Source organism: Budorcas taxicolor, chromosome 25 (genome assembly GCF_023091745.1).
Source record: "Budorcas taxicolor isolate Tak-1 chromosome 25, Takin1.1, whole genome shotgun sequence".
Classification (NCBI taxonomy): Eukaryota; Metazoa; Chordata; class Mammalia; order Artiodactyla; family Bovidae; genus Budorcas; species Budorcas taxicolor.
Window position 1 is genome coordinate 45,658,386 of NC_068934.1, and position 18,264 is coordinate 45,676,649.

Here is an 18,264-nt window from a genome sequence, read left to right on the forward strand (position 1 = left end):
CTGAACACAATGTGCTATTAATAACTGTGCTGTTCTGCTCTCAAAAGCAGCTCTGTCTACACAGTGAATGCTAGAGTGGACCCAGCCCCTGGCAAGACCCACCTGGTACAGATGTTGCTGTCCAGTTGCTCAGTCGTATCCGACTCTTTGCAACACCATGGACTGCAGCACGCCAGGGTTCCCTGTCCATCACCAACTCCCAGAGCTTGCTCAAACTCATACCCATGGAATCGGTGATGCCATCCAACCATCTCATCCTCTGTTGTCCCCTTCTTCTCCTGCTTTCAATCTTTCCCAGCATCAAGGTCTTTTCCAGTGAGTCGACTCCTGGCATCAGGTGGCCAAAGTATTGGAGCTTCAGCATCAGTCCTTCCAATGAATATTCAGGGTTGATTTCCTTTTCAGATTGACTGTTTTGATCTCCTTGCAGTCCAAGGGATTCTCCAGAGTCTTCAACACCACAATTCAAAAGCATCAATTCTTCAGCGCTCAGCCTTCTTTACGGTTCCATGTCCAGTTCTAACTTTTGCTTCTTGACCTGCATCCAGGTTTCTCAGCAGGCAGGTAAGGTGGTCTGGTATTCCCATCTCTTTAAGAATTCTCCACAGATTGTTGTGATCCACAGTTAAAGGCTTTAGTGTAGTCAATGAAGCAGAAGTAGATGTTTTTTCTGGAATCCTCTTGCTTTTTCTATGATCCAACGGATGTTGACAATTTGATCTCTGGTTCAAATGTCTACAAAAGCAGGAGGGGCAGACCCCAGAGATTCCATCGTCCATTATAAACTCACAAAGTGGCCTCTTGGACAAATCAGTGTCATGTGAGTTTGAAATGAGTGAGTCAGATTACCTGGCCAGACCCCAGCATCAATGTACTGCAATTCTGATGAAACAGCCCAAACCGCCTCCAAAATATCACTGTGATGCTGGTGGTCTTATTCTCAAATGTGAAACCCGAAGACCCACGAGAATGGAAGCCATATCCCTAGGGACTCCATCTCAGAACCACTACTTTAAACAAGAGATTTTCTACATGGGCTAGATGACCATTCATCTCTCCTGCTAAAAACAACTAAAAATGCTAAATAAAATACCTTTTATCTAAAGTTATCTAAAATACCTTTCTGTATATAAATTTAATTTTTATTTCTTAAAAGCATAGACAAATTAGCAAGAACCTAAGGAACACCACTTGGACCAAAATCTGAACAGAGACAGAAACCCAGACAGGCAAGTAAACACTGATATTTTGCCCTGAGGGCACCGGCAGAATCAAGGCAAACCTGTGACTCAGCTTTCAAAGCTTCAAAGGGCACATGGGCAGAGCCCAGAGCCCACCCAAGGTGGAAGGTCAAAGAAGACTTTACCTCCAGTGAAGTTGGGACTTCCAAGGATGCTGCCTCAGAAAATGAGTCAAGCAGAAATAAATCTGATCCACTTCTCCTCACCCCCAAAAGCTACCTGCACGAAAAATCAAGTGTCTCTCTCTTGGGCACTGAGCAGTTGGAGAAACAAAAAGCTCACCCTAAGAAGTTGCAATCACAAGGCAACCATCACAGATTTGTGGTTCAAATTCCCATCACACGGGTGGTCAGAAAACAATGCTCTATACTGTTGGTGGGAAGAAGGATAAATTAGTACAACCACATTCAAATAGAGTTTTGCATAACCAGGAAGACTTAGACATGGCAGAAATTCCACTTCTAGTTTACAACTTGGAGAAACGCATAAAAATGTGCACACCAGGGTTATTCCTAAGAGCAAACACACGGGAACGGTCGACAGGCTTCCTGGCAGCAGAAAGGGTAGGCACACTGTAGCGCATTCATTCAGGAAAGCTGCATGGCAGTGAAAACTGAAGGAGTCACACACGTGCTCCTGGACGTGGATCCAAATGAAACGCGAAGTGAGCCACAGAAAACCACAGTACAACTCCAGGTCTATGATGTTCCAAGCCAGGCACAGCTAAATAATACATTATCTAGAAATTGTTCGTGAGTGGCAGAACTAGCGAGAAGATCAAAAGAATGATTACTACAAAAGCAGAACAGTTGTGGGCATAAGGGCACTTAGGGGACGTCTATGGTCATAACCTTTTATTCCTTAACTTGGAGGAAGGGAACATATATGTTCATTTTATTATTTTGTTGTGTGTGTGTGTGACTTGTTTAACATATGTCTTCTGGGGACTTCCCTAGTGGTCTGGTGCTTAAGACTGTATTTCCAATGCAGGGGATGTGGGTTCCATCCCTATTTGGGGAACCAAGATCCCACATGCCCAGTGGTGCAGCCAAAAAAACAAAAAAAAAATCTTCTGTGATATATTTTGCAATAAACATATGGCAAAAAGAAAAAAAAAAACCAACTATGGAATGCTACACAGCTGTTAAAGAATGAAGCAGACATCTGATCTGATATGGGAAGATCTCCAAGATACACTGATTAATGAAAAGCACACAGGCAAAGAGAGGACATAGGAGGAAAAAAGAACGGAAATATACTCTATTTTAAATGGCCACATCATCTCTAAAAGGATAAGACACTTTACCCAGCTCTAAGGAGCTGAACCGGGTTATAAGGAAGAGAAAGCAAAAGGAGATTTTCGTACATTTAGACATTTGTACCAGGCGTAAGTAGTACTGAGCTAAAATATATAACTCTTTAAAGTGAAGTCCTAATCCTTTGGGTTGCTGCTTGGTGACCTGTTAAAAACTCCACCAGGTTCGAGTGTGGTACCTCTAAGGCTGTTACCTGGCTCATACCTCGGCTTCCTTCCCCTTATCAGTAACTGTTTCACCAAATCTCAGGTTTCAGAGTGGAAGGTCCTCTGTCATTTCACAAGATCTCATGGCAAGGATACAACTCCAGCCCATCCAAGCTCAGAATCCTACAAAGACCCTGTGATGTTGTGATATAATAAGAAATACATATTTGGTCTTTGTCCTAGGTTCCTGGCGCAAGAGTTTCTAAAACCCTTGGAATTTCCTGCATGATGAGGTGAGAGGAGCATCTTTTGTTATTCACAAAACTTCTTTCCATCCACCTGTATTTATGCTAACACACTGACTCTAGGTGAGCCCCTAGATACAGCTTCAGGATGGAGGCAGGTTGCCAGAGGAAGCAACCATGTGATTAGAGGATTGGAATTTTCCGCCCTACCTCCAGACTTCTACGAAAGGGAGAGGAACTGGAGATTGAGTTAAGCGCCAACAGCTGATGATGCCCACACAATGGAATCTCCATAAATACCCTAAAACAACAGGGTTCTGGGAACTTCCTGGTTGGCGACTGCCAGAACGGTGAGGCACCCCAGCTCCGTGGGGACAGAAAACCCTATGCCTGGATCCTTCCAGACCTCACCTAAAGTACCCCTTTATCTGGCAGTTTATTTGTAAATAAAATTTAAAATTTAAATTAAATCAGTAAATATAAGTAAGGTGCTTTTCTGAGTTCTATGAGCCATTACAGAGGAGAAGGGGACAACAGAGGATGAGACGGTTGAATGGCACTGAAGGAGGAAACAGGCAGAGCTGGAGCCCATCGTAGGCCAGGCTGCGAGCATCAGGCTACACGCATGGTCACCCTCCCAGTGGACTCTGAACTTTGTGCCCAGTGTCTATAGAAATGGCACACCAATAGAAAACCAGAACCCCAGATAAAAGAGCCTTCAGGACTTGTACTTGAACTCTCCGTTGCCTAAAAGGATATGCTAATTATCTCTGTAACAGAACAAAGTCATAAATTCCATTATGTTTATCAGGATATGAGCACAGGCCTATTGATAAATATCCACTGTTTATCTAGTCTTGTGACACATGAATCATGGGTTAACTTTGATCGTATCTCTCTTTTACCTTGTCCAGACTAGTTTCAATTTGGGGAGGTGGGTTTGAGCAAGTACACTTAGGATATATAAAGTTTTCACAAAAACTGGTCGGGATCCTTGGCTAAGAGGAGACTCTGTCTTGCGCCCGCCGGTGTAATAAACTGCACTCCACTGTCTGCATTGTCCTTCTGAGCAAGTTTGTTCCCCGGAACTCCGAGCAAGCTCGGGGAGTTGGTGATGGACAGGAAGCCTGGCATGCTGCAGTCCATGCGGTTGCAAAGAGTCGGACACGACTGAGTGACTGAACTGAACTGATGAGCCATTATAGCAAATTATCAAACCTAGGTGGGAATCCCCTATTTATAACCGGTTGGTCAGAAGTACAGGTAGTAGTAACTATACAGGCGGCTGAAGTAGGGACAGCCTTGCGGGACTGAACCCTTAACCTCTGGTACCTGCACTAACTCCAGGTGGTTAGTATCAGAACCAAACTCAAGTGTAGATCACCCAGTTGATGTCAGAGAGTTTGTTGGCATTGGAAAAAACAGCACACATTTGGTGTCTGAAATGTTGTAGGTTAAAAACACCATCAAAGACCCCTGACTGCGATCCCATCAGCCACTTGGGTTTACTCTGTGGGGCTGGCTGATCTGGGACAAAAATCTCAAAAAGGAAGTGACTGAATCGTCCCTCTGGGGCCATGGGGCTGCTAGGAACGGCTACATTCCAAATCCAAAACCCTCTGCCCCAGAAACGTCCTTCATCCGCCCACCGGAGAGAAAGCCTCTTTAAGCTGTGTGCGCTCTCCAGCTGGAGAAGCGAGCCATGAAGGGAAAGAAAACTGACTGGGGTTGTAAAAACTTCAGAGACAGGCCAACCACAGGACTAGACCCAGGCATTTTCTAGAGGGTAGAGCAGACCATCCCCTAACTTGTGACTTCAGGCTCCACGTACTTCCCTCTCATCAGCAGGCACACCACTCCCCACCCTGATCTATTCTAGTGTTTTCTCCAGGTAAGTTTTCTCAAGATTAACCACTCTGGTCTCAAGAAAACTCAGTCTGCTCAGGGAATTCTGAGTTGGGCTTAACAGCCCATCTCCAAAGATGGCACCCCATTCCACCTCCCTATTTCTACACCTTTCCACTTCCCTTGCAGAGGATGAGATGTTGGGAGGGCATCACCAACTCCGTGGACATGAGTTTGAGCAAACTCTGGGAGACAGTAAAGGAGGGAAGCCTGGTGTGCTGCAATCCATGGGGTCGCAAAGAACTGAACATGACTGAGTGACTGAACCAACCACTTCCCCTGACGTCAGTCCTTTGACTGTATGAATGGGTTGCTTTTCCTGCTCAGCATTTCAGGATGGAGGCAGAGTTGCAAATTAGAGCTCTCCAAGTCCTCTCTCCACTCTGCCCCACGACAACCATTCTTCTGTGTTCGCTTCCTCCTTCCCATCGCCACCCCTTCCCTGGTCCACGCACGTAGCAACAGCAGGTCTGAATTGCAGCAATGGCCTCTCAGAGCTGGTTCCCCCCCGACCTCTTGCCTCTCCCATGCCAAGTCAACCGGCCCACTGCCGCCAGAGTTTTCTCAAAACCCCATTCACCTTTGGCGGGGGGTGGGGGTGGAGTGGAGGCGGGCAGGGGTCGCCAGCTCAAGCATCTCCAAGGCTTCTCACCTAAAAGGCCAACAGGCAGCTAGACACACACAGATCCCCCAGCCCTGATGCTCACTACTCCCCAACAGCATCCGTTCTGTCAACTAAGTGCCAGGGTCCTGCGGGTTGAGCGAAAAACAAAGCAGACACAAATCTCCATCCTCACAGATCATCCATCACCTGCCTCCTGCCAGTGAGGCTGGGGGCATCATCCCTTCAAAGCCTGGCTTTTCTCAGCACATGACTTTGCTCCATGTGCCACTGCCTGAGTGCCGTGTCCTCCTCTCTACCAACCCAGATGTGACTCTGCACCAGTTCTCCCAAGACATCCTTCCTGACCAGTCCTCCTCCCACCCAGTCCCCCCAACCTGCAGGCCCCTGGCCTCACCTGTTCTGCTCTCCACGGTGAATCCTCCCGGAACTGTCCTCCACGGGCCCCATCCACAGTTACCACTAGGACGTGTCCACTAAGTGCCAGTTCACGTTATTTCACTATATCCCTCCATTAAGCCCCCTGAGGAAGGTCTTTTTTTTTTTTTCTCAAGTTTTAAACTTTTCATTTTGTTTTGGGAAATAGCTGATTAACAATGCTGTGGTACTTTCAGGTGAACAGCGAAGGGACTCATCCATACATACACACGTATCCATTCTCCCCGAAATCCCCCTCCCATCCAGGCTGGTACATAACATTGAGCAGAGTTTTCTGTGCTATACGCTAGGTCCTTGTTGGTTATCCATTTTGAATACAGTGTGTATATGACCTTCCCAAACCTCCTAACTATCCCTTCTCTTGGCAACCATAAGTTCGTTTTCTAAGTCTGTGAGTTTCTTTCTGTTTCGTAAGTTTATTTGCATCTTTTTTTTAGATTCCACATATAAGGGATGTCATATGTTTCTCCTTCTCTTTCTCACTTCCTGGACTCAGTATGACACTCTCTAGGTCCATCCGAGTTGCTGCAAATGGCATTATTTCATCATTTTTAAGGGCTAATGTTCTATTGTACGTTTATGCGTCACATCCTCTTTATCCATTCCTCTGTCAGTGACATTTTAGGTTGCTTCCATTTCTTGGCTATTGTAAACCGTGCTGCAGTGAACAGTGGGGTGCATGTATCCTTTTGGATCATGATTTTCTCCAGATATATATGCCCAGGAGTGGGACTGCAAGGTCATATCGTAGCTCTATTTTTAGTTTTCTAAGGAATCTCCATACTGTTTTCCATAGTGGTTGTACCAATTCACATTCCCACCAACAGCCCACAAGGAAGGTCTTACTGCCCCTATTTTCTAGATGAGAAAACCAAGGCTCACAGAGCCTAAGGAACTTGCCAGGAGTGACAGGCTAAGTGGTAAAAGGCTAAGCCCAAGCTCCCTGACTCAGCCATGGCTATACCACTTCCCTGGTAATTTTCTACACTCATTTTTGCACTTAGCATCTCACTGGCCACAGAAGCCGTGCGCAGTAAACAGCAACCGCGACTGTTCTCCTCAACCAGTCACCACGAGAGTGAGCGTGAGTTCTGTTCCGGCACACACATCCTTGTTTCCTCAACCACAGGACAAGCCACCTCGGCCAGGGCCACGTCGCCAGATGCTCTGTGGCCTTACAGCATCCAGCAGCTGTGCCTGCCACAGATGCTCAGCAAAGGCTTGAGGAGGGAACAAGCAGCTCCTTGGAAGAATGCACAGTAGCAACTTTCGCCTTTCTTAAACCATTCAGTCAGTTGGAAAAAGTCAGGATTAGATCACGGGAGATTTATTCTGCCAAGTACTGAAATTGCCATTTAAGAATACCGGAAGTAAAAGGGATGGAAAAATGGTTCGGATCAGCAAAAACAAAAACAGCTGTTTAGCAACTGACTAGAATAAAATAGTCAAAATCCAGAAGGGCTGAGGAAAGCCTAAAGTCTTAGGCAACATGGCAGCGGGGAGAGCCCTGCCCTGAGTGAAGACTCCCACAAGCCCAAGTGACAACAAACGGCGTTGGGGCCAAAGCAGCCAACAGCGATCAGGAGATCAAATAGGAAGTCAGAGGGTTTCAGGTTGGTCTTTTCAGACCTGTGCACAGGGACACTGAGACATCACGCTCTGATATTCTGTTGGGACAGCAGGAAGAACTCAAGGCCAGGAATCAGAATTGCTGCTTCCCAAACATGGCTCTGCCTCTTACAGAAGTCTCTGGACCCCCCACTCGCCCAAACCTCTGATCCATCATCCCTGACAATGAAATCATGACCTTAACCCGTCCCGGGGAGAAATGTCCAATAAAGAATAAAACTATAAGGAATATTATTAACAAAAGCAATGGAACATCAGTAGTTGGTTCCATAGCATCCTGGGGTATGCTAGTTGAGATCAGACCCCAGTATTTGTTGAAACCTGATGGCCAACAGGTAGGAGTGAGGCTGCTATTAGCAGATGATAGTAGCTGTTCCATTTTTCTAGAGGTGAAGGTTGAATTCACCTTTATGGGACAAAAAAAAACAACAAACTTTCGTTTTCTTTCCTGTGTTGTAATTCTATTCTGCTATTCCCAAGCATTCAGTAAAACTTTGTGAAATATCTGACAGTATTTTCAAAAGATGTACTTTGAGAAGTTATGCGATAGATCTGTTTGCGTAGACCTGAAGGCAAAATATCAACAGTATGAGGAAAGAGGCCACAGCTCTGAGACACGCAGAACTCGGTTACATGAAGTAAACTAGGTTACATGAAGAGTAAATAGACAGCTGGCCACGAAAATAAGCAATCCAGGTAGATTTCATTCAACAAATATTTTTTGAGCCCCAACTATGTCCCAGGTTTGGTGGAATACACAACAAGCACTCCTTAGGTATTTCTAAAAGTACTTGCAGAGGGATCTTGGTAAAAGAATTCCTACAGGTTAAGTATGAAAGTAGCTTGAATAATTGTCATTTAGTGGCTCAGAGGTTAAAGCAACTGCCTGGAATGCGGGAGACCAGGGTTCGATCCCTGGGTCGGGAAGATCCCCTGGAGAAGGAAATGGCAACCCACTCCAGTACTCTTGCCTGGAGAATCCCATGGAGGGAGGAGCCTGGTAGGCTACAGTCCATGGGGTCACAAAGAGTCAGACAGAGCAACTTCACACCTTCACACCAGGGACTATACAGACATGCCCCATGGTCAGGAAACTAAGGTCCCACATGCTGTGGAATGACGACAAAATGGTTTTTAATTAAAGTGGTTGTATCATTAAAAAAAAAAGCCCTTCTGATGAACTGCTTATCTCTTTCTGCTTTCAAGATTCTTTGATCATGGCATGTCTATGTGTGAATCTCTTTAATTTTATCCTACTTGGAGTTCACTGAACTTCTTGGGTATCTAAATTATTATTTTTCATCAAATTTGAGAAGTTTGGGGCTGTTATTTCTTCAAACTTCGTTCTGCTCCTTTTTCTCTACCCTCTTTCTAGGACTCCCATCACGTGTATGTTGTAGATGTCCGAGGCTCTGTTTTCCTTCACTCTTTTCCTTTTGTTCCCCAGTGTTTAATCTCAATACACCTATCCTCAAGTTTGCTGATCCTAAGAGTTCCCTGGCGGTCCAGTGGTTAGGACTCCACGCTGAAAATTTCACTGCTAAGGGTGTGGGTTCAGTCCCTGGTCAGGGAACCAAGGTCCCACAAGCCTCATGGCAAGGCCTTTAAAAAAGAAAAAAAAAGTTGGGGGGAGGGGCGGGGCAAAACAAAGTTTGCCATTTCTTCTACTTGCCCAACTCTGCTGTTGAGCTTCTCTAGTGATTTTTTTCACATTAGTTATCATAATTTTCAACTTCAGAATTTTTTTTATAATTTCTATCACTTACTGATCATGTTTGGTGAGGCACTGTTCTCATACTTTTTTTAGTTCTTTAAACATATTTTTCAGCAGATGATTCAAAATCTTCTGCTTAAAGTCCAACGTCTGAGTTTCCTCAGGCGATGGTTTCTACCGACTGCATGTTTTCCTGTTGTACATGCCATTCTTTCTTGTTTTTACATGCCTCATAATTTTTTGTTGAAAACAAGATTCAGCCATTTTTCTTGAATAAATGCACCTAGGGTTGCTGCAAGCCTTTGGTTAATTTACAGACTTCTGAACAAGTTGTTTTTGCCAGTTTTCTTTTCTTATACAGAGGAGTATCCTTCAGAAGTCCTTATTACACCATTCTGCAGGAATCTAAATCTCACATGGCATTTAAAAAGAGGTTTTCATCCCCCTAAACAATTTTGTGAAATATATATGGGTAAAAGAATGCTGATACTTAAATACTCTGTACTTGACCTTAACCTCCAAATAGTGTTATAAATGCCACACTGCTCTAAATTTTTCAAAACTCTGATTTAAAAGACACAGCAAATTTTTTTAAACACACAATTTTATAATCCCAGCATCCAGAAAAAAAAAACTGGAATAACATTTCCAAAGAACAAATGAGGTGTTAGCATTCCCAGATAACCAAAATGAAGGTGCTTTACACCTTGTTTTACCTTTCTCGAGTAAAAGCGTCATGGCTCTGTGGGAACAGATCAGAGCCACAGTTTGATAAGGTATGTGGGCTATTTTTAAAGCTGCACTGTATGAGGCAATAAAAGATTACATATGTTGCAATCCTTTTCTCATGTACATTTTAGTGGCTTCACTTTTTTTTAAAGAGTTACTTATTTCCTTCATCCATGGGCTGCGCTGGGTCTCCACTGCTGTGCCCGGGCTTTCTCTAGTTGTGCGGGGCAAGGGCTGCTCCCTAGTTGCAGTGGGTGGGCTTCTCACTGGGGCGGGCTCCGTGGCTGTGGCACACAGGCTTAACTGCTCCATAGCATGTGGAGTCTTCCCAGACCAGGGATTGAACTGGTGTCCCTTGTCACCTGCAGGCAGATTCTTGATCTCTGAGCCACCAGGGAAGCCCTTAAAGAATTTTTTTTTTTTTTTTTTGGCTGCATGGCAGGTTGGATCTTCATTCCCCAACCAGGGTTTGAACCTCCAACCCCTGCATTGGAAGTGTAGTATCTTAACCACTGGACCACCAGGGAAGTACCGGTTTCACATTTCTTTTTGCCATAAAAATGCTGGTCCGAACAGCCAAGTATGTTTGTGTACGTGTCCCATTATACCTTAGCCGACATTTTTAGAGCTGAAACTGCCATGTCAAATGTCTGTTTTTAAGGCTTAGGATTCAACTATCCTCTGCCACTTAATGCCCTGCCCTGTAGCGTAGCACATTTTCCTCTCTTAAGTTGGAATTTTACTGTTTAAAATCAGTATTAGCAGATGACAAGTAAGCATATGAAAAGATGCTCAACATCATTAGTCACCAGAGAAATTCAAATTGAAACCACCATGAGATACTACTACATACCTTTCAAAATGGCTAAAATGAAAAACACTGACCATCTCCAGAGTTGGTGAGGATGGAGGGACCAGCTCACTTGCTGCAGGTAGGAATGTAAAATGACACAAGCACTTTGGAAAATGGCTCAGCAGTTTAAGTTAAACACACACTTACCATACAGCCACTTCACTCCTATGCCTGTGCCCAAGAGAAAGGAAGTATATGACCATACAAAGACTTGTACACAGAGGGTCAGAGCAGCTTTATTTAAAATTGCCAAAAACTGGAAACAACTAAAATGACCAACAACAGGTGGACAGACAAATCATGGGCTATCCACTAACGGAATATTACTCAGCCATTGAAAGAACTGTTGATACATGCAACACAGGCAAACCTCAAAATAATTCTGCTGAGTGAATGAAGCCAGACAAAAAAGGAATACATACAATACGAGTTCACTTACATAATATTCCAGAAAGTGCCAACTAACTTATAATAACAGAAAGCAGTTAGTGATTACTTGGAGATGGGGGAAGCAGAGAGGAGTGAGTGGGAGGGATAACCAAGGGACACTTTGGGACAATCACTATCTTAACTGTGCTCATGATTTCACAAGAGTATGCATATGTCTAAATATAAATCGTACACTTCAAATACGTGCAAGTTTTATGTTAAAAATACCTCAATCAAGCTGTGTAAAAAAGAGAAGATAAAACAGTATAGGAATGTATAAGAAAATTTAAGAGTCGGTTTATTAGATTTACAGGACTATGGAAGATTTTGTTAATCAGAAAACTGCAGTAAATGAAGGAAGCTGAATATAATTCATAAACTCAATTTAAAATCTTCATGAGTTAAGATTGCAAATGGATTAAGTGTTAATCCAAAGGCCCCTTAAAATGATCGTGAACATTTTCTAGAATCACAAATAGAACAGAAAGATTTGTAGGCTACACTTAAAAGTTAGATGTAAAAGACTGGCCCTTAAAGGAAGAATGAGATTTTTGAGTCTGTGACTTAAACAAACTGAAACTCACTTTTTCAACCAAAGTTACTTCTGAAAAGTCTTTGCATTACACAGAAATCCAGGGTAAGGGGATAAAAAAATCTCACCCCAAAACTCATCAAGTCACTTAGTCTCTCCAAACCTCAGTTTCCTCATTCATGAGAGGAATGTTTTCCAGGATAAAGAATCTACTTATTATGAATGATTTGAGATGAATAAATTTTGTATTGGTAAAACAGCACGTTAGAAAAAGCACTCAGAGAAGCATACAGTGATGGGCAAATCGAAAAGATTAGCAACACAGATCGCAGTCTATAGTAACTGCAGCCAGACCCTGGGCTGACCAGTGACAGGCGTTGCAAAGGTGACGTACACATCCTCAGAGACAAAGCATGACTCAGCACAGCCAGACCGTGGAATTTTCCCCAGGCTGTCAGGAATTTTCAGCCAGGATGTCAATAAGGAGAGGAGCTGCAGCATGTGGCATCTGGCCCCACTGCAACACACAGCTGGTGGAAATGTACTTGAAGCAGCCCCATCCTCCCCCTGGCCTGCCGGCAAATCAGGATGAGTGGGTGAGGAATGGCAGCAATGTGGCAAGTTGAGATGACCAGGAATTATGCCTTCTGGCATTAAAAAAAAAAAAAAGCTACATCCACCTTCCTCCAGGATCACCAAGGAGATGGAGAGGAGGACAGGGGAGGGCAGGAAGCTTCAGTGGCAGAGTCTTAGTTACGGTAACTAAGCAAAGCTCTGGGGACTCAGGAAGGATGCAGGAACTGAGAAGCCAAGCAAGCTTGAACAAATCAGATGATCAGGGAGAAGAAGGCCCTTCCTGGCGACTAACTTTCCTCTGCAACGGATGGATTTGGGGAAGACACACGATAAAACATGACACTCTGGTAGGGGTTGGGAAGGGGAGGAAAGGGGTCAGAATCTTGGATTTTGCTCATTAGCTTCCTCGGGGCCCCAGTTTCTCAGTTTCAGAAGGGAGGTGGTTTGGGACCGTCACCCAACTGCCCCTCTTCTCCTCACAGGGATGCCAGTAAGAGTGACAACATTCAACTCTGTCAGCCAAGACGGGAGGCTGAGAGCAGAGAGGACAGGCCAGTGGAAGTTTGTGGAGGGTGGAGTCTGTCAAAGGCCCAGGGGCATTTCTACTCATACCGTCTGCCTGTACGCTCGGCCCGCTTTCCCAAGCAAATGCCATCTCAGGGTGAAAAACAGCCACGGTGCTGGCCCAAGACCTAGGACATGTGAGGACATGGGAAAATCTCAGGATGGAGAACAGCTCATGGGTCTTGAAGGGTCATCTGAGAAAAATCCCCGGGCTAAGGAATCCCCGGGCTAAGGAATCCCCGTGCTGAGCGCTGGCCTGAGCTCTGGGCAATGCGGTCCCTGAGCCAGGAACCTGGCTGTGAAACAGGGGCAGCGGCTGGCCAGCCTCTGGGTGGAGCGGGGAGGCATATCAGCGTCTGAATGCAGGTGGGCGGCTGCATGGAGCCAGGACCATGCCCGGCCAGGGCGCCCTCTCAGACCATCAGGGGCGCCCCCGCGGAATTCAGGCTGAGGAGAGGAGCCAGGGTCGGTGCAATCAGTGGCGTTTCCTGCGGGAGGGGCAACCTCAAGAGCAGGAGGCTGTCCAGGGCCATGCTGCCACATGGAGGGCCACCGGGGGAAGAGGGGCAAGTCCACCGCCCCTGCCTGCATCGTTTTGGGGACACGCATCCGGTGCTGTTTCAGCCAACCGACAGCCACGCCCTGCACTAGGTTGCAGCCTCCCCAGGTCCCTCCGCTCAGCTGCCTGCCCTCCACATGGACTCAAGGGGTCTCCTCAGAGGCTGCCTGGCCCTATAGGGGGCCTTCCTGAGGTCCTGAGGAGCCACACCCCTTTCCCCCTGACAGGCCTCCCAAGCCACACCCTTCCACAGTTGGGCCTCCTGCTGAGGCGGGCTAGCTGCCAACTGGGGCCAGCAGGGAGCGACACCACGGTCTTGTGAAAACTAAGAAAACCAAGAGCGCTGGGAACAGACAAAGACTGCTTATAGTTTCCAAAAATCGGACTGCTTGGCCTTTTTTATTGATTGAGCTTGATCACTGACACGCCAGGGCTGCTAAAATCTACAGCGGCTGCTCCTGGAGACGACCCACGCATATCCCACTGACCTGGATCCAGGCACAGGACTTACCCTCAGTGTTTTGTCGGCTCTCGGGAGGTAGGCACTATCTAAATAAAAGAAGAAGACAGTGTTACCCCATTTCTCTCCAACTGCTCCCCAGAGAACCCAGGAGAGACAGGAGCACACACTTAGAACCCAGAGCAGACCTGCTGTGGCTCCGCACCTCCCCAGGCCCGCCCCCTGATCTCAGGGAGAGGTACCTCGGGGCGGGTGGGGTTGGGGGGAACACCAGGCCACACAGGGCTGAGAGCACCCGCACTCTGCCGTCCAACTGCCTGGGCTCCACTGCTTGTCCACCCACTCCCAGGACCACTCAAGGCTTGTCTCCTCCTCCGTGAAATGGGAGTGACACCTCCACCAGGTCGGAGGGTTGCTGAGGAGGCCATACATGCTCCAAGAGCTGGCACCCCGCCTGGTACAGAGGACATGCTCAGACCTTAGCCGATGGGCCCAGTAAGAAGCATTTAAGTAAAGCTCTTTTCTAGCACCCCCTACACAAGAACAAGAAGTTCTGGAAACTTCTCTTCTTTGATCTGAAGTGCCTGGTCCTCCTGCCCACTCCATCTAGCCCCAGGCCTATCTTCTCTGCAGAGCCTTCTCTAATCCTTAGGTGCTGCCTCCTGTCCGGTTCTCTGAGCCTGGTTCCTGTCTCTCTCTGAAACCTGACCCACAAACGAAGAAGCTATCCCGTCTCCTATTTCACTGACTACGTCCTCAGATCCTTTCCTGCAGACAGCAGCACCCCTCCCCCGCCCACTCCACACACGAAGAGCATACCCTGTGTTTGAGCCCATGGGAGCCCAGACAGTGGCTCCTGACCACTTTCTGGAGTTTACAGACTGACCGCTTGATTTTGAATGACCACACCTGCCCGTCAGCTTTAACCACTGGTCAGGAAAGAGCAATATGCCCACACAGGACAACGCACCATCAGATGAACTAAGTCCGTATTCTGAGAAAAGCAATTGCTTGGTAGATTAGGTCAAGACTGAAAATGAATGTTTGGGGCATTCAATTCATTAAAATACTTCTTGAGCACATACCCTGCATAGGCACCATGCCAGAAGGCACAGGCTCTGCTCCCCAAGTGCCAAAAAGCAGGTTGTTGGGGGCAAGCTAAGAGAGGTTAACAACAGGATAACACACGAGAGGGACCCAAGCAGGTACCCTGAGCCTGACAGTGTGCGGCAGACCCCAGCTGCGCCCTCTGCCAGCTGTGTGACTCTGGGGGAGTTATGCACCCACAGTTCCTCATCTGTAAACAAGGAGCTAACAGTACTTTTGTTGTAGGGTTGTTGTGATAAATAATACATAAAAGGGGCTTAGCAAGGTCCCTGTCACCTCATAGTAGTTCAGTTCAGTTCAGTCGCTCAGTCGTGTCCGACTCTTTGCGACCCCATGAATCGCAGCACGCCAGGCCTCCCTGTCCATCACCATCTCTCGGAGTTCACTCAGACTCACATTCATCGAGTCTGTGATGCCATCCAGCCATCTCATCCTGGGTCGTCCCCTTCTCCTCCTGCCCCCAATCTCTCCCAGCCTCACAGTAAGAGCTCAACAAAGGCTGGCTTTTATTATAACAAGGAATCATTATTTATAATCACTATGATTAAAAGAGAGAACCCAGGTCCAACTCAATAGATTCAGCAAGGCTTAATGCAGAAAAGTCTGAAGAGTAACTTCGCCAGGACAAGATAAGAGGAAAAGGCCTGCCGAGAACAAGGTCACGAGGAATAAGAGCAAAGGAGGGGGCAACAGCGAGTCGTCTCAGATGAAGCTGAGGCAGAAGAGGGTACCTGCGGGGCCAAGTGGAAGAAAAAGCCCAGGAGGTGGGGTCCCACCTTTCCCTTCAGTAAGAGGACATGGTTTTCTCTTTTCGTCATCTTCCCATCCTCCACTATCAGGCCCCACTCCTTTGACAGTTTGGCAAAGTTTCCAGCGCTGAGACTAGAGGCAGTTAGGACAGAAGGGAAGACAGGGTCAAGCGGGCCCAGGTGAAGCTTCAAAGAGAGCAGGCAAAACGCCCCACTTCCGTGAAGGACGTCTCCGGAAGAGAAACTAGCCCTCGAACAGGCACACTTTCCAGATGGGGGGAAGAGGCCTCACTCAGAAGAGTAAGATGCTCCTGAGAGGCAGCCAGAGAGACGGCCCATACTAGTCCTCAAGGGCAATGCCGAGGTGCATGAGGTGTCCCGCTCACACAGAAGAGTGCTGGAGAGGGATGTGGATGGCCCGGGGCTGCCCGGGCTCTCCGCCCAGATCCTCTGATTTGCGACAATCATCCTTGCAGCACCGGATCGGGCTGCAACTTGGAAAGAGACCTCGGTCTGCAGTCCCGCAGAGCCCTAGTCCCCACGCCCCGGGGAGCAGTGTCAGGACAGACACCTAGCACAGCACCCAGGGCTCTGGAAGTGAGACAGAAGAAAACAAGGCAGCGGACCACAAAGAAGGGAAAAGGCAAGCCGCCTGTACAGGCGCATCAAAGGCAGGAGGGAGCCACCGGGCTCACAGCCCCATGGCAGACCCCTCTGAGGGGCGATGCCGGCGGTGGAGCAGGCTTCAGTAGAGTGAGAGAGAGATAAGGCACAGAGGGGACTTGGGGTAAACTGGGGAAGTATGAATGGCCGCCTAATTTAAACAACAGATATTGAGCAACTACAGTGAACAAAGCCCTTTCCTTCAGGACAGGCAGAGCAGCCACTAAGAAACTTCTCACAAGGACACCTGCTCACAGGTTGCTTATTAGGATACAAACACAGCCAACTGTAGCTCAGGCCCGCTGCTTCTGGGCCCTCAGAGCCCAGCCAAGCCCCCTGGCGCCTCTGGACCCAACCTCACTTCTGACTTAGCGAGCGCCCTCGCCTTGTTCCGTCTCCTGCAGAGGTCTCTGCTTGGGGACCAACCGAACGTCTCACTCTACTTGGAACCCCTACCTGTTTCCTCCACATTCTCCTTCCACCTTCCTCAGCCTTCCTCCGGTAGGCTCTAGTTACTTAAAACTCACCTCTACTTCATCGTAAAACCCTGGCCACTCGAATCCATCACTGCTTCTTCACTGCTGGCCCCAGCGAAATCAAAAGGCTCGCAATTCATCTCTTCCATGGAGCTTTCCCCAATCCATGCCCATCCAGCCCCCAGCCAGTCCAGTTCTCCTCTCCCTGGCCTTGCTATCTCTCACCCTGATGTGCCAGCCTCTACAAAACTTCCTCCTCCACGTCCTCCTTGGGCCATACCTCGCCCACACCCGCTCTACACAAACATCTACGGCATGCTGACTGGCTGCTTACGTTCTGTTTCTTTTCCTCTCCCCCAACCAGTTTGTTGGCAGTCTGGGGCACCTCATCTCCCAGGTCTTGGTTCATGCAGCACCCAGTCTAGGGCTCTGAACATGACAAGTGTTCAGAGAATGCGAGCAAGGGTTCACGAGTTTAGATGAAGAGCGGGAAAGCAGAAAAGCCGTAGCTGCGAGCAGATAGAAATGCTGAGCACATCCATCCCAGCGCAAGTGTTTGCAACACAGGCAGGGGAAGAGTGAGGGGAAGCCAAGGCTGCAGGTGCAGGGGGTAAGGGAGCAAGGGGAAGGCTGACCTCTTGGTAAAGACTGGGGAGGCTCTGGTTATGATCTGGCAAATATTGGCACCTCTGTGAGCCTCAGTTTTCTCAGCTAAAGAATGGGGATCCCTGGCCTACTCTTTCTCTCTTAAAAATCAGATTTTTAAGAATTTCAAAGGTGCCAGGGGCCGAGGGACCTGACCTGGCCCCAGCACTTGTGAAATGAGGAAAGGAATCCCCAGAAGTGAAAAGAACTCACTCAGAGTACACAATTGAAGACAAGCTGGGAGAAACCTGTGTGGCAGGTCCTCCCGGACTGGGCTTAAGCCTGCATGCCCAGGAGGACATTTCCCCAGGCCCAGCTGCTACTCACTGCACTTCGTAAACTGCTCAAAGCTGTAGAAATAACGGACTGAGCCCAGATCCACCTCCTCCTAATCACTGCTCCTGGGCGCCCCAGGCTTTCACCTCTGCAACTAAGTGGAATTATAAGAATGCCCCCCAGGGGTTACTAGGAGGATCCTACGGGAAGCAGAGTGCAGGCACTCGGAACACGGAAAACCCTCTCCTTACACGCCGCGGCTTTCTTCGGAGCTGAGCAACTTCCAGTATGATGGGGGACACTTGGGCTCCGGACTCTGACAGACCTGGGTTCGAACCCTCAGGGACCTCGCGCGAGGCATCTGAGGGCTCCGTGCCCTCAGCTTCTCCA

At 47.6% G+C, this 18,264-nt stretch overlaps 1 protein-coding gene across 4 annotated transcripts in view; it reads right to left on the bottom strand.

The window, feature by feature from the left end:
• Positions 1–18,264, bottom strand: part of PC (pyruvate carboxylase) — a 99,684-nt gene that overhangs the window by 80,980 nt on the left and 440 nt on the right. For 2 of the 4 annotated variants that reach the window (XM_052661585.1, XM_052661586.1), the window contains exon 2: positions 14,010–14,047. The exons of 1 other annotated variant lie outside the window; for it this stretch is intronic. The gene's annotated coding sequence lies outside the window, so the exon portion shown is untranslated. Of the gene's footprint in view, positions 1–14,009; positions 14,048–18,125; position 18,264 lie in introns of those variants that run through there. One more of the 4 variants, XM_052661584.1, reaches the window with a different exon arrangement.